A 12,086-nucleotide genomic window follows, 5' to 3' on the forward strand; every position below is an offset into this window, starting at 1 on the left:
TTGGACTAAAGTGTGTTGACATCCAATGTGGCCAGGAGTGCATTCGGTGGTATGTAGTGTATATGTTGAATCATTCTGAGGAAGTGTGTTGTGCCCTATACAAAGCTTTCTGTGACCATCACCAGAGGTTTTAGAATGGATTCAATATATCCAGATATGGCTTTGTTTAATGTATTCACGGCAAAGAGATGATCGGGCAGCCCAGATTACCTGGCTTGTGGATCTTCGGGAGCAAATGAAAGGTCCCAAGAGTTAAATTATTTGGTATCAGATGTTGTAGATGCTCGTCTGTGCTGTTTGGCATGGATTTGACGATTAGCTGCAGAGTTAATGTGTGCCCCATGATGGGGTTGTCACAGAGTTCCCAGTCATATTTTGTGTCAATTAGTTGTTTGTGTGCTTCCGTTTTGTATTTCTGTGAATACATGACCACAACTACCCCACTTTTGTCAGCTGCTTTTATTATGATTTCCTCGCTTGCTTAGAGTGTTCTGATTGCCCTTCTCTCTTGGGCGGTGGTGGCCAGGGACTGATTAGTCCCCTGTTGTTTCTTGGGTTTGTCAGATCTTACATATTCTGATACTGCTGATGTAGATGTCAAGTTATGAACTAGTTTCACATGGAGGTGTCCACTTGGAGCACGTGTTTGTACCATCATGATATTGGGTAGCACTTTGTTTATTGTTTTGCCCATTGACGTGTTCTTTGAGGCACAAACATACATAGTCTTCAATTTCCAAGCAAAGATGAATTTTTTTTGTGTTTGCCTGAGGAAGAAGGTCATGTTTTGGAGAGTGCAGCATTTGTAAGTGCAAGCACGGAGAGGCTAATGACTGATAGTTAATTGTTTGCAAGGTCTCCCATGGGGTTTTCTGTGTTGGTTCTGTTAGGTGTGTCGATCACTGTTTCAGGGAGCCTTGACCCTTCCCCGTAAACAGTAGCTTGTGTCATTCCTTGTAGGTCCTGAAGTTCATTTTTCTTCTAAATTAGTGAAGAAATCATGTGGTTAATGTTTTCGAAATTGGGATAGGTTTGAATGGGCAAACAAATTCTGCTTGTCGGTACAGGTTGAAATGCTGGATGGGATTGCAGCAAATATGCACGAGGGGGGTCAGCATGAACCTCAAAGCGTGGTTTTGCAAATATGTCCTGCATTTTATTCTTTTGAAAGTGTAAAAATATAAGTACACAAAACAGTGATATAATATTGGTGTCTGAGCAATGGGCCTGGCCATCAGCAAGGAGAAATGTGTACTGAAATGTGGTTATTGGAGCATGCAGCATGGGCAAAGCAGTAGGTTTGAATGGTAAAAAATATTATCCTAATGTTTACAGTCTGAAGTGGTGGACTAGATAACAACAAACTTGCATGTTTTTGGAAATATAGCTTGTGATTTATTTTTCCAAAGTGTAAGAATGTAAGTAGAAAAACTAGTGATATAAATTTGGTGTCTGGGTAGTGCGACCGGACCCCCTGCAAATGCTAATGTGTACGCTCATTTGCTTATTGGGGAATGTGCCATGGCTGAAGCCGATGCCCCATGGATTTGGAGACTGAACATGGCTGCAAGCTATGAGCACTGTTAAGGATTTCAATCAGGCGACGCACACCTTAGTCTCGGCCCAGTATGCAGCGCACAATTGAAATGCTTATGTTTTTATGTTAGATTCAATATTGAGATGATACATCACTCATATCACACCCCCTTTTGAAATACCCTGTGTCACAATGGACCATGAACTAGGCTGGTTGGCAAAATAAAATATTTATTTATGTATTTGAAAATTAAAAGAAATCAGACAATTTTTAATATGGGGCAGCAATCACGAATGGGGTGATAATAACAATATGAATGGAAGCAATGCACTTAGTTTAACCTTCTATTGACACATCTACAAAACACCAGGGAATTTGAGCACTTTTAGATTTTACGTAAGATAGCACTTGAGTTAGAATTTCCCCCTGCAATGTTCCCTCAACCCACAAATAATCAATTCTAAATGGATAAACCAAAACAGCAGGTAATCAGGAATAACAAATGGAAAACAGAATTGAAATCCGACCTTCCCTCCCAGAACAAGAGAGAAAAACAGATTTCAAACACTGGCAATGCTAAAAATGACACTTGGAAATGGATCAATAAGTGAATGAATGTGTGTGAAAACCTTGCAGAAAATATTATTCCTCACTACAGCAACCATGTAGAAGTACAAACGATCACAAGCAATGTATAACCAAGAGCATATAGTTTGAAAATGAATGGCAGGTTTTAAAACATGTTGCAGCAAATGACACGTTGGAAATTTAGCAAACTTTGCAATTCCCGCCTGAAATTACTAAAACGGTTTTTAATAAAAACGGGTGAAATATTGCAAATCACAATGCAGTTTTGGGGTGTAGCTATAGATCATAGGTACAATATGGAAGTGAAATTAGGTCTCTACTGGTAAATTTAGTGAGTTATACAAGATCTAGAAAGGTACGTTTTGAGGAAAATGGAGCGGTGAAAAAGGAAAGGAAATCAGTTTTGACAAGAACAGTTTTACTTTACACTTGAGCATTGAGGCTAGGATACCAAAGAGGAACACAGTAAACTCCAGGGTTCATTTGCGAATTCAACCGTAGTTCCCCAGCACCAACCTTGGCGGATCACTCGAAATAGGATGAATAGCTTAGGATTTTACAAGACAAAATTACTACTAAAACAGCTAGCGTTAGCACTAGAAATCAATGGCAAGGTTTCAAGAATAATTCTGACAATATTACAAGTTATCAGGATAAGGATAGGATACCTTAGAGAGGGGAACTAAGGACAAGGCAAGGTATACTATGGTTTTCTATGGTTCCTATTGATACTCACAGTCCACTTTTTAGTTTTTGGATTTTGGACAGTCAGCGGTTCGGGTCATCACACGGATCTGGTCTAACAAAGGAGAGCCGGACAAAATCAGCGGGGACAGGATCAGCTGGGCATTGACTGGTCACCGGGTAGCACTCCTGGACTGGCAATTCTGGTCACTGCATAAGATAGGTCATCAGGGTAGCAGGATGGCAGGAGCTTGTAGTGTGTTTGCAGCAAGCCAAGCTCGATGAGGATGCCAAAGTTACCAACCGTTTTTCCCTTTGGTTATTTTGGAATTTTAGTGGTTTTCAGAATTGGAGGCCTTGCTGGAGCAGGATCAGCCATGTTTGGCCTTCTAGTTGGGATCTGGAGTCTGGAAAGATGGCAGGTACAGGAATGCAGCATAGGAAATCAGGAAGAGTGTGTGTCCAGGGTCTTGTCAGGACCATTATTTATAGTGCAAAATGACATCATCACAGTATATGACTGGGGCAGGCTTAACTACACCCACCACTAACAAAGGGATTGGACAAGGGTGCAAGTCTCCGCCTCGTCTTGAGGTGTTCGCTCTCAGTTGGTTGGATTTCCAAGGGAATGATGTCAGGTTTATGAGGTGAGCTTAACAATGTCTAAAAACTCCCAGTTTGTTAGGAGCACCAGGAGCACCAGGAACTGTCTGCCTAAAGTCTCTGTTATTATGGTGCACTAGCAGCCAGTTGGCAGAAACTTAAAAAGGCCAATGCTCATGGTGCCTGTTGTATGTAGAGAAGTTGATTGTTTAGTTCCCACTCATTCGGTGCGTGTGCTGATTTGAAAATAGTGGTATCCTCTATCGTTTTCAGCATGAAGAATTTGAGGTCTACACAGGTTATAGTTTCATTTTTTGTGTTTATTCAATTGAATTTTCCAATTGATGGTGTATCAAGTGGTGCCGACACGTCTTTCGACCTTTCAGGTCTTTTTCAAAGCTACCAATATGGTTTTAAGGATACATGGTGATGGACACATTTGTAAGATGAGCATCGTGCACAGTGCAAGATGAGTAAGACAGCCCAGTGTGATGTGTTTAAAAACATGATAATGAATTGGACAGGGCGTCATTATTCAACCACATCTCCATGGATGGGAAATTTAGAGTGCCAAACAATTATACGCTATCCCGGACCCTGTTCACTAAAAGTCATGGAGTGAATTCCCTAAATTAGTGTCGGTGCCATGGTGACAAAAACGCCGGTCTCATGGGATCTTTTAATTAATCTAAAAACACACCGTACTACTGCAGTATTTAAAAAAAATATGCGTATTGTATGTGGAAGGTGGTGGAACAATCCAGATGGATGTGTGGTAGAGGCTTTATGTGCATTACATTTCACAGTCATGGACCAGTGTAGGTCGATGTATCACCGCAACCCCTCAGAATTACATGGGCTAGTGAGTAGAGAGGGGTGTGGCCAGCAAAGCCCGGACTGCATGGGGGCTAGAAGCTTCCCAGTCTGGATGAACACAGTGAGGCATCTGAGATCTCACGTGCAGATGTGTGCAGTATGTTAAATGTGGAGGCTCTGAAATGAAAGGGTCCTGTAATGATGTCTCCCCTAATCTATGGGGGTGACAGGCAACTGGATGGTCCTTGTGTGTTAAAATGTGTACTGAGAATGGATCAGGGTGCCAGTGTGAGCATGGATCAGGTACATTATACATATATAGTACGACATACAAGTGTCCAAAGGGGCATCACCCACTATGTAGGCTCAGATGCCACTACAAGTGTGGTGTATAAGAGGATGTGGGATCAACTTCATAATTATCATAAGAAAGATTTCCACTCCACAGAGATCCAAGTTTGACAGTATTTAACTTATGGACCCATTTTTGTTCTAACTGGGTCAGTGTCTTGTTGAAATCACCCCCTCTTACAGTTGGTATCAATTTCTGTAAAATGAACCATCTGAGGTCTGTGTCTCTGTGGTCTTTGAGAGTGAAGTGATAGAACAGCGGTTTATCTGGGGTCTTGTTTCTGATACAGGAACGATGGTTAGAGATTTCCATTTTTATTGGCGTGATTATCTTGCCAAAGTATAGCAGGCCACACAAGTATTCAATAAGTTAGATCATGCCTTTGGTGTTACAATTGATATGATTTCTCAAAGTCCATTTGACATTCTTGTATTCAAAGGTTTTTCTCTGAATGGTTAGGGTGCATGCTACACACTGTCCACATTTGTAGTGGCCTGCGATCGGGGGAAGATTCCACAACGTGTTAACACGCCCAGCCGGCTCAAGAAAAGTGTGAACCAATGATTCTCTCAGATTCTTATTTTTCTTGAAGCAAAAACAAGGTATTTTGTTCAGTGTCCCCGTGTGTTTCATGAGGTGCCAGTTTTTTTTATGGTCTTCTGTATCAGATCACTTAGAGGACTGTACGTGGTAACACACACTATACGATCAAGCTATTTTTTCAGCCTGGTTTCTAAGCATACATCTCTGGGGGGGTGGGCTGCTCTTTTCTTGACATTTCTGATCGCTTTTCGAGGCTATCCTCTTTGTGTTAATCTTTTTTGCAAGTCTTCAGCAAGTTTTTAGAATTGTTTGGGGCTCTGTGCAATTCCTCTGGATTCCAAAATTGGCGGTACGGGAGATTCTATTTGAGGCCATGTGGGTGCTAGCTTTCAAAATGCAACAGATTGTTACTGTCCGTGAGCTTCCGGTACAGTTCTGTTTTCAATCAGTCTCCTGATCGATAGATATGGAGGTCTAACAAATAAATATTGTGATGGCCCCATTGAATGGTAAACTTGATGTGTGGGCTACGTTGGTTGATCCACTTGTGGAAACACAGTAATTCACTTGACGTTCTGTTCCAGATCAAAATCACTTTGTCTATGTATCGCTTCCAAATACCAATGTGTGATAGGAATGGGTTCTCATTTGAAAAGATGTCCATTTTGTACTGTGCCATACCAAGGAAAGCAATATTGGGGGAGAAGGTTGCCCTCATACTGACCCCCTTTGTTTGTTTATAGATTAGGCTACCAAACAGGAAAAAGTTTTCTGCCATGGCCAGTCTAGTGCATTCAAGAATGAACTCAGTGGGGATAGAGTTGATGTCAGCTCTCTGGTTGAGTACTTTTCTAATTGCCTCCAGACCTTCTCTTTGTGGAATCGACATGTAAAGCACCTCCACGTCCATGGTGGCGGGTAGACTGTCCTGTCTTAGTTCAACGTTGTTTAGTATAATGATGGTGCTTCTGAAGGATACTTCGTGTCCTTCAAGTATGATGGCATACAGACAACAAAGGGTTTCAAAAAGAAGTCTGTGTATACTGATAATGGTTCGAGGAGTCACATGAGGAGACAATGGGTCTCCCTGGGGGCTTACTAGCATCCTTGTGCATTTTAGGTCAAATGTAAGAGGCCGGTGTGCGGGGGTGTGCTTTGTTCAAAAATTGTTGCTCATCCTCGCAAATACACCCCTCTTCGAAAGCATGTTGGGTCAAACTTTTGATCTCGTCCTGTAGGTCCTTGGTGGGATCATAATTGAGTGGCCTGTAGGCACGTTGGTCGCTGAGTAGACGTAGGCATTCGGCATTGTAGACGCTAGTGTCATTATGACTATGCTGCTGCTTTTGTCTGCCGGTTTAATTGTAATCAATTTGTCATTTTGTAGGGACCTGAGAGCATTTCTTTCTTTTGGTCCAAGTTATCCTGATAATAATTCTCTTTTGAGAAACTGCCCATGACCGTCTTGGTGATGATCATTTCAAATGCTTCTATCTCGCATGGTATAGTGTGCGGAGGAGGAAAAAAGGAATATTTCTGTTTTAGTCCACTGACGTTATCTCGTTTAGTTTGTCTCTCTCTGCTTCATGGTGCATCCAAGTTGAATTTCAAAAAAGTATTTAAGACGGATGTTCCTGAAGAACATTCTGAGTTCCAGTTCCATTTCAAAAGGTTGTGCCGTGGTAGCTGGCACAAAAGATAGCCCCTTCTCTAACAACCTTAATTCAGCTGGTAATATCAGACATTGTGATAGGTTGAAGACTGGTATCCTGTTGGGGGTGCCTGATTCTGGTACCTTTGGCGTATGTGCATTAGTTGCCCTGTTGGTGTTGGTCTCCTCTTGGGTCTCCCCCTCAGTCCCCCTCTGTGAAAAAAAGCGGGCTGAGGTGGTTGTAATGGCCCTGATGGTCCTGCTAAAACTTGGATCACTTCCACTACCGCTTGACAAAGTTGGAATCTGTCATACTTTGTAACTTCTGTTCCCCATGCAGCAATGAGTTCTACCAAGTTTTAAAAGACAGCATGTAAAATTAGATTTGAAACTGCAAACTTGTTTACATTTTTACTAATTCTTGCTGCAGAGATAAAAAGTCTTTAAAGGTTCTTTATAAGATAGTATTTGTGAACAAATGGTAGTCTCTTTGTTCCTGAATCCATTTTTTTATTTTGTCCTTCCACTGCTGCCAACTGTCATTTCTTTTAGAGCATGGTAGGGCTTCTCCCTTGGCTTGAGTAACATTGCCCCCTTCACATCTCCGGCTTCCTTCCTTGGAGCTTCATTGTTGGGTCAAATCAAAGACAAAAGTCTGTTAAACCCCGTAATTATAAGTGGGTTGTCAGTATCTGCTTAGAGTTTTTATGATAGTCCCCTTCCCCTTGGTGGAAGTTTCATGGCTGGCAACTGGAGTGACCGTTTTTCCTAAGAGCTTGCAAATCCAGCCCATGTATTTTAAACTCTTTAATTTCTTATTTTGGGTCCTGAATTAAGCACACCTATGAAAGAACATAGCCTATGTGTGTATTATCACCACTAACATAATCCCTTTACATTGCTAAGTAAGCAGGCTTTCATTAACAATTTATTTTAAACATGCCATTTTTGTTCTTCAGTCACAAAGCCCATTTTTCCACATGTGTTCAAAACTGCTAGCATTTCTTTCTTTAAATTCAGTTTGGCACCTGCCTCAAATTGCCCGCACTCTCTTTGCAGCTGTAGTCATTTCCTTGAATGCAGGAGTTTTATCTAAAGTATCGATACATTTTCCCCTTGACCTGGCTCAGAGAGTTAAAGTCTCTTTGAACTGCTGAGCCTGGATACATTTTGGCAAGTAAAATAAACTTGTGTTCCTGTGCAAGTGAAAATGAAGTTGCTTTTTGATTTCTATCAGAGCTGGTTTTACTGGGCCTGTCACCCAGGAATTATGCCTGGTTTGGTGAAGCACAGTGAAATATCCTGGGCATGACGGGGCCTTTTGAATCCCAGTGGTTTCAGAATGAACAGATGGAATTAGCGTCAAAACAGCATATTTAAAGGGTGAACATTTTTAATTTTGAAGGGAATTTTGGCTTTTGCAGCAAAGCAGTGCCGCCTGTTCACTTGATTCCATATATGTTTCAGAACACACTGGCATATTTTTTCAGTGTGTCCCCTTGTTTCATTTTGCCTGAAGTGTGCTAGGCAGGATGGTGCCGCCATTTTTTTGTTGCTGCCAAAACGCAGTTTTGATTTCCTGGTGCACACAGGAGCCAGCGCAGTCAGATTGCTGTTTCTTGCGCAAATGCAGCTTGGTGATGTGGTGAATGCCGTTGAGTAGGTCAATATATCCCACAGCACTGGACATTGGTTACATTATTGAGGCATAGTGTACACTGAGCTAGGATGCAGGGTAGGTGCAGTGAATAATAGGGGTGGTTTGCTTTGGCTGGGGTCATGGTGGAGCATTATGCCGTTGGCAATTGAACAATGATTTCAATCACCAACATGTGCTGCTGATGACGACAGACATACATATGTGTTGCAAAAAATATGTTTCTTAAGGGAGTTTATAGTTCTTTCTTATATATGAAAAGAGGAATTATTAATAACGTATATACAGTGATCTTGTACGATGAAACATTTTCAATTATAAAAACCTATTAAAATGACAGAAAAAAACAGGATGTTACGGTTCAGATGCATCGCACACTTGGGACTCCTCTCCTCCAGTAGTTAGCCAGTGGCGACCCACCTTGCCATCCAAAATGCAGATGCAAATGATTTGTAGAAGATTGTTAAGTGGCAGCTGGTGTTCGGAAGCTTAATATGGTCATAGGGTTATATGTACAGTGTGTGGAAGTGATTGGTGGATGGATGTGTGACTGTTTGAAAGCAGGCATTGAGCGAGCGTTACAAATATAAAATTAAAAATGGTAGAAGGGCTGCCCTGTGCGATGGTGTGCATGTGCCATCCAGGTATTTTAATGACCCATGGCCTGGAAAGGGGACTGTGGAGACTGTGGATAGTTATAAAGGTTAATGGATTATGGTCCTTATTGTATGCTAGAGAAAAGTATTTGGGACAGAAAATAGACTCTCCCTACCTTCACCTCCCCCCACCCTCAGTTCCATTTATTTTCTTTATGCCCCCCCCCCTCCTACTTAGCTTATTTCGGTTGCAGAATGTCCTAGATAGAGGTTTTAGCAGTGCACTGAGGTGCTGCGAGTTATGGTTGCTTAGCTTACCATAACTGGCAAATTTCAAGGGTTTTTCGGTTTTACTTGTAACCACAACGTCCCTTAAAGAAAGATTTTCATTGAAATTCATTGGTTTTTATTAGTGCAACTTAACCACAACGTCACTTTAACTAAGTTTTTTTCAGTGAATCAGATTTAGTTTATTTCAGCCAGTCAAACATATGCCTTTAATGCACCCTCTATGAACCGGTCTGCGTTTTCTGCCATTGCACCTTCCTCTCAATATTATTTGTCATGCACTGATGGACTACAGTCATTGGTAAACCCTGAAGTCGGAAAGATCGGCCACCAAGGCTGACATAATGTTTACAAGGCCAATCCTTTGTAAGATGAGTGCTGCTCTAGATATGCTATCCACCAGTAAACCATAATCCTTTGACGAAATGAACATAACGAGGTTCAACACAATGCACCTTCTTTGTTTGCATACCATGGATGTTATGCAGCATTCTGCCTTGTCTATCTTCCATTTCCCCTTCCTCTATATGCCGTTTAACGCGCATTGTTGGAGTAGAGTCAAAGCAGACATAATTGCAGCAAGGACATTCTGTTGGAAGATGAGTGCTTCTCTGCAGATGACATGAAACAGTAAACTACGACCCTTTATATTTAACTTCGTTTAGTTAATGGCGTTAATGCACCTTAATGGCATTCCTGGCCTTGTATGCACCATTCTGCCTTGTATACCTTTCATGGACCCATCCTCTCAATGCCGTGTATCGTGCATTGTTCGATGAGAGTCATTGGGGAACCCTGTACCCTGTAAAATCGCTTACCAAGGCTGGTATGAATGCAGCAAAGCCATCCCATTGGAAGATTAGTGCCACTCCACAGACGACATAAACAGTAAACCATGATCCTTTGTATTTAACTTCAATGAGTTCATGTCGTTAATGCACCTTGTTTTCATTCGATGACTCTTATGCAGCGTTCTGCCTTGTATACCTTTCATTGCATTGTTCTTGCAATGCCGTGTATTATGCATTGCTGGACTAGAGTCACTGGGGAAACCTGAACGCTGGAAGGGAATCGCACCCCAAAGCTGGTATCATTTCAGCAAGGTCATTATGTTGGAGAATGAACGCCGCTCTACAAATGAGAAACACAAAAACAGAGAAATCTGAGATTTTTTGTAGATTGGAATACATGTCACCTGCTGGTTCAAAACCTATAGATGTCCGAACTGAAAACGTGTTTTTTTCCCTTTGATTGGGTAAGCATTTTTTTTTAATGCACAGTACACATACAATGAAGGTTTTTCACAGGGCCTAATTCACAGACACGTTTTACAATGGCAAAACCCCACTGGAAAACGTTCTGTGAATCAGGGTCACAGTGTATGTGAATGAGCCAGCACAAAAGCAAACACTGGCAACAGGTATATATGGGATAAGGTAGCCCTGCTACATTGTAACAGAGGTTCTGTGACCCAACAGAGACATGAGCCAGATGACCAAGTTCCTTTAGAAAGTAACAGAATTCCGAGATGACTTGTAATATGCTTTTTATATTCGGTAGGGGATATTAGATCCCTTCTAATACATGCCACACACTGTGATCCCCTTCAATGCCTGGCCCTATGCTTAATATAATGCAAGAGATGTTCCGGTTGCTGATACAGAAAATAAATGTATAATCTTTTTTTGAATTAAAAAAGCAATTACTGTGCAGCTTGTAATGTGTAACACAAAAATAATGTAAGCTGTGTGATAAAATGCATCAAAACACGTTTCGCTTTATGCTTCAAAATAACCATTGCAGATGTTTGCTTTAATGTGTTACAATCCAGACATGCGCATAATAAAAATACTACTACTCGTTGAAAAAAACGTTGTTAAAGGGATGTTATGGTTGCAATATCAAATTGAAAAAAACAAAGAAATGTGCCAGTTATGGTAAGCTGTGCAACCATAACTAGTGCCACTGCTATGCACTGCTAAAACTAACACCGAGGACATGACAGATGCCATCACAAATGGCATTACCTATGAGAATACTGATTACATCAGTGTTGCGCTGCAGTCTCCTCCCAGGCGGTTAACATATCTTGTGTGCAATGGCTTAAAGAATCCAACATGGATTGCATATATTACAAAGGTTAAGGGCCTCATTACACGGAAGGCGGTGAGCCATGGCGCTATTAGCGCCATGGCTCATGCCGGTAAAATACCGGCACCGCCTTGGCGGAAAGGGGATTTACCGCCCCATTCCAAGGTTGGAGGGGCGGTAAATCCCCCTTCCGCCATTGCCCTTCCCCATTCCCATTTCTGCCCCATAGGGCTCTATGGGAATGGGGAAGGCGCTAATTACAGCACCGCAATTTTGCGGTGCCGTAATTAGCTCCGAGGTCCCTTAGCGGGTTGGTTTTTAACGCCTGCAAAAAGCAGGCGTTAAAGCACCAACCCGCTAAGGGACCTCGTAGTAAGGCGGTAATGGTTAACGGTCACCGTTACCATTAACGGTGGTCGTTAACCATTACCGCCTTCCGTGTAATGAGGCCCTAAGTCTTTGGTTACATAAGGGTTAAGGGTTAGGGCCCAGGATGTTAAACATGGGTAGAAGAGCAAAAGCACAGGGAACAGCCACCCATACAGGACTCTGGATCCAATAGAATCAGAACCTTCCTAGGGGCTGACCCAGAACTCATATCAAAGGGATGGAGAAGGAAAAGCAGAGCTATGGAGGCAGCGCTGGCGCCGACATACAGTTCAGCTGTTAGAGGGGGGTAG

Source organism: Ambystoma mexicanum, chromosome 7p, assembly GCF_040938575.1.
Source record: "Ambystoma mexicanum isolate Mex_15411 chromosome 7p, UKY_AmexF1_1, whole genome shotgun sequence".
In the NCBI taxonomy this organism is placed as follows: domain Eukaryota; kingdom Metazoa; phylum Chordata; class Amphibia; order Caudata; family Ambystomatidae; genus Ambystoma; species Ambystoma mexicanum.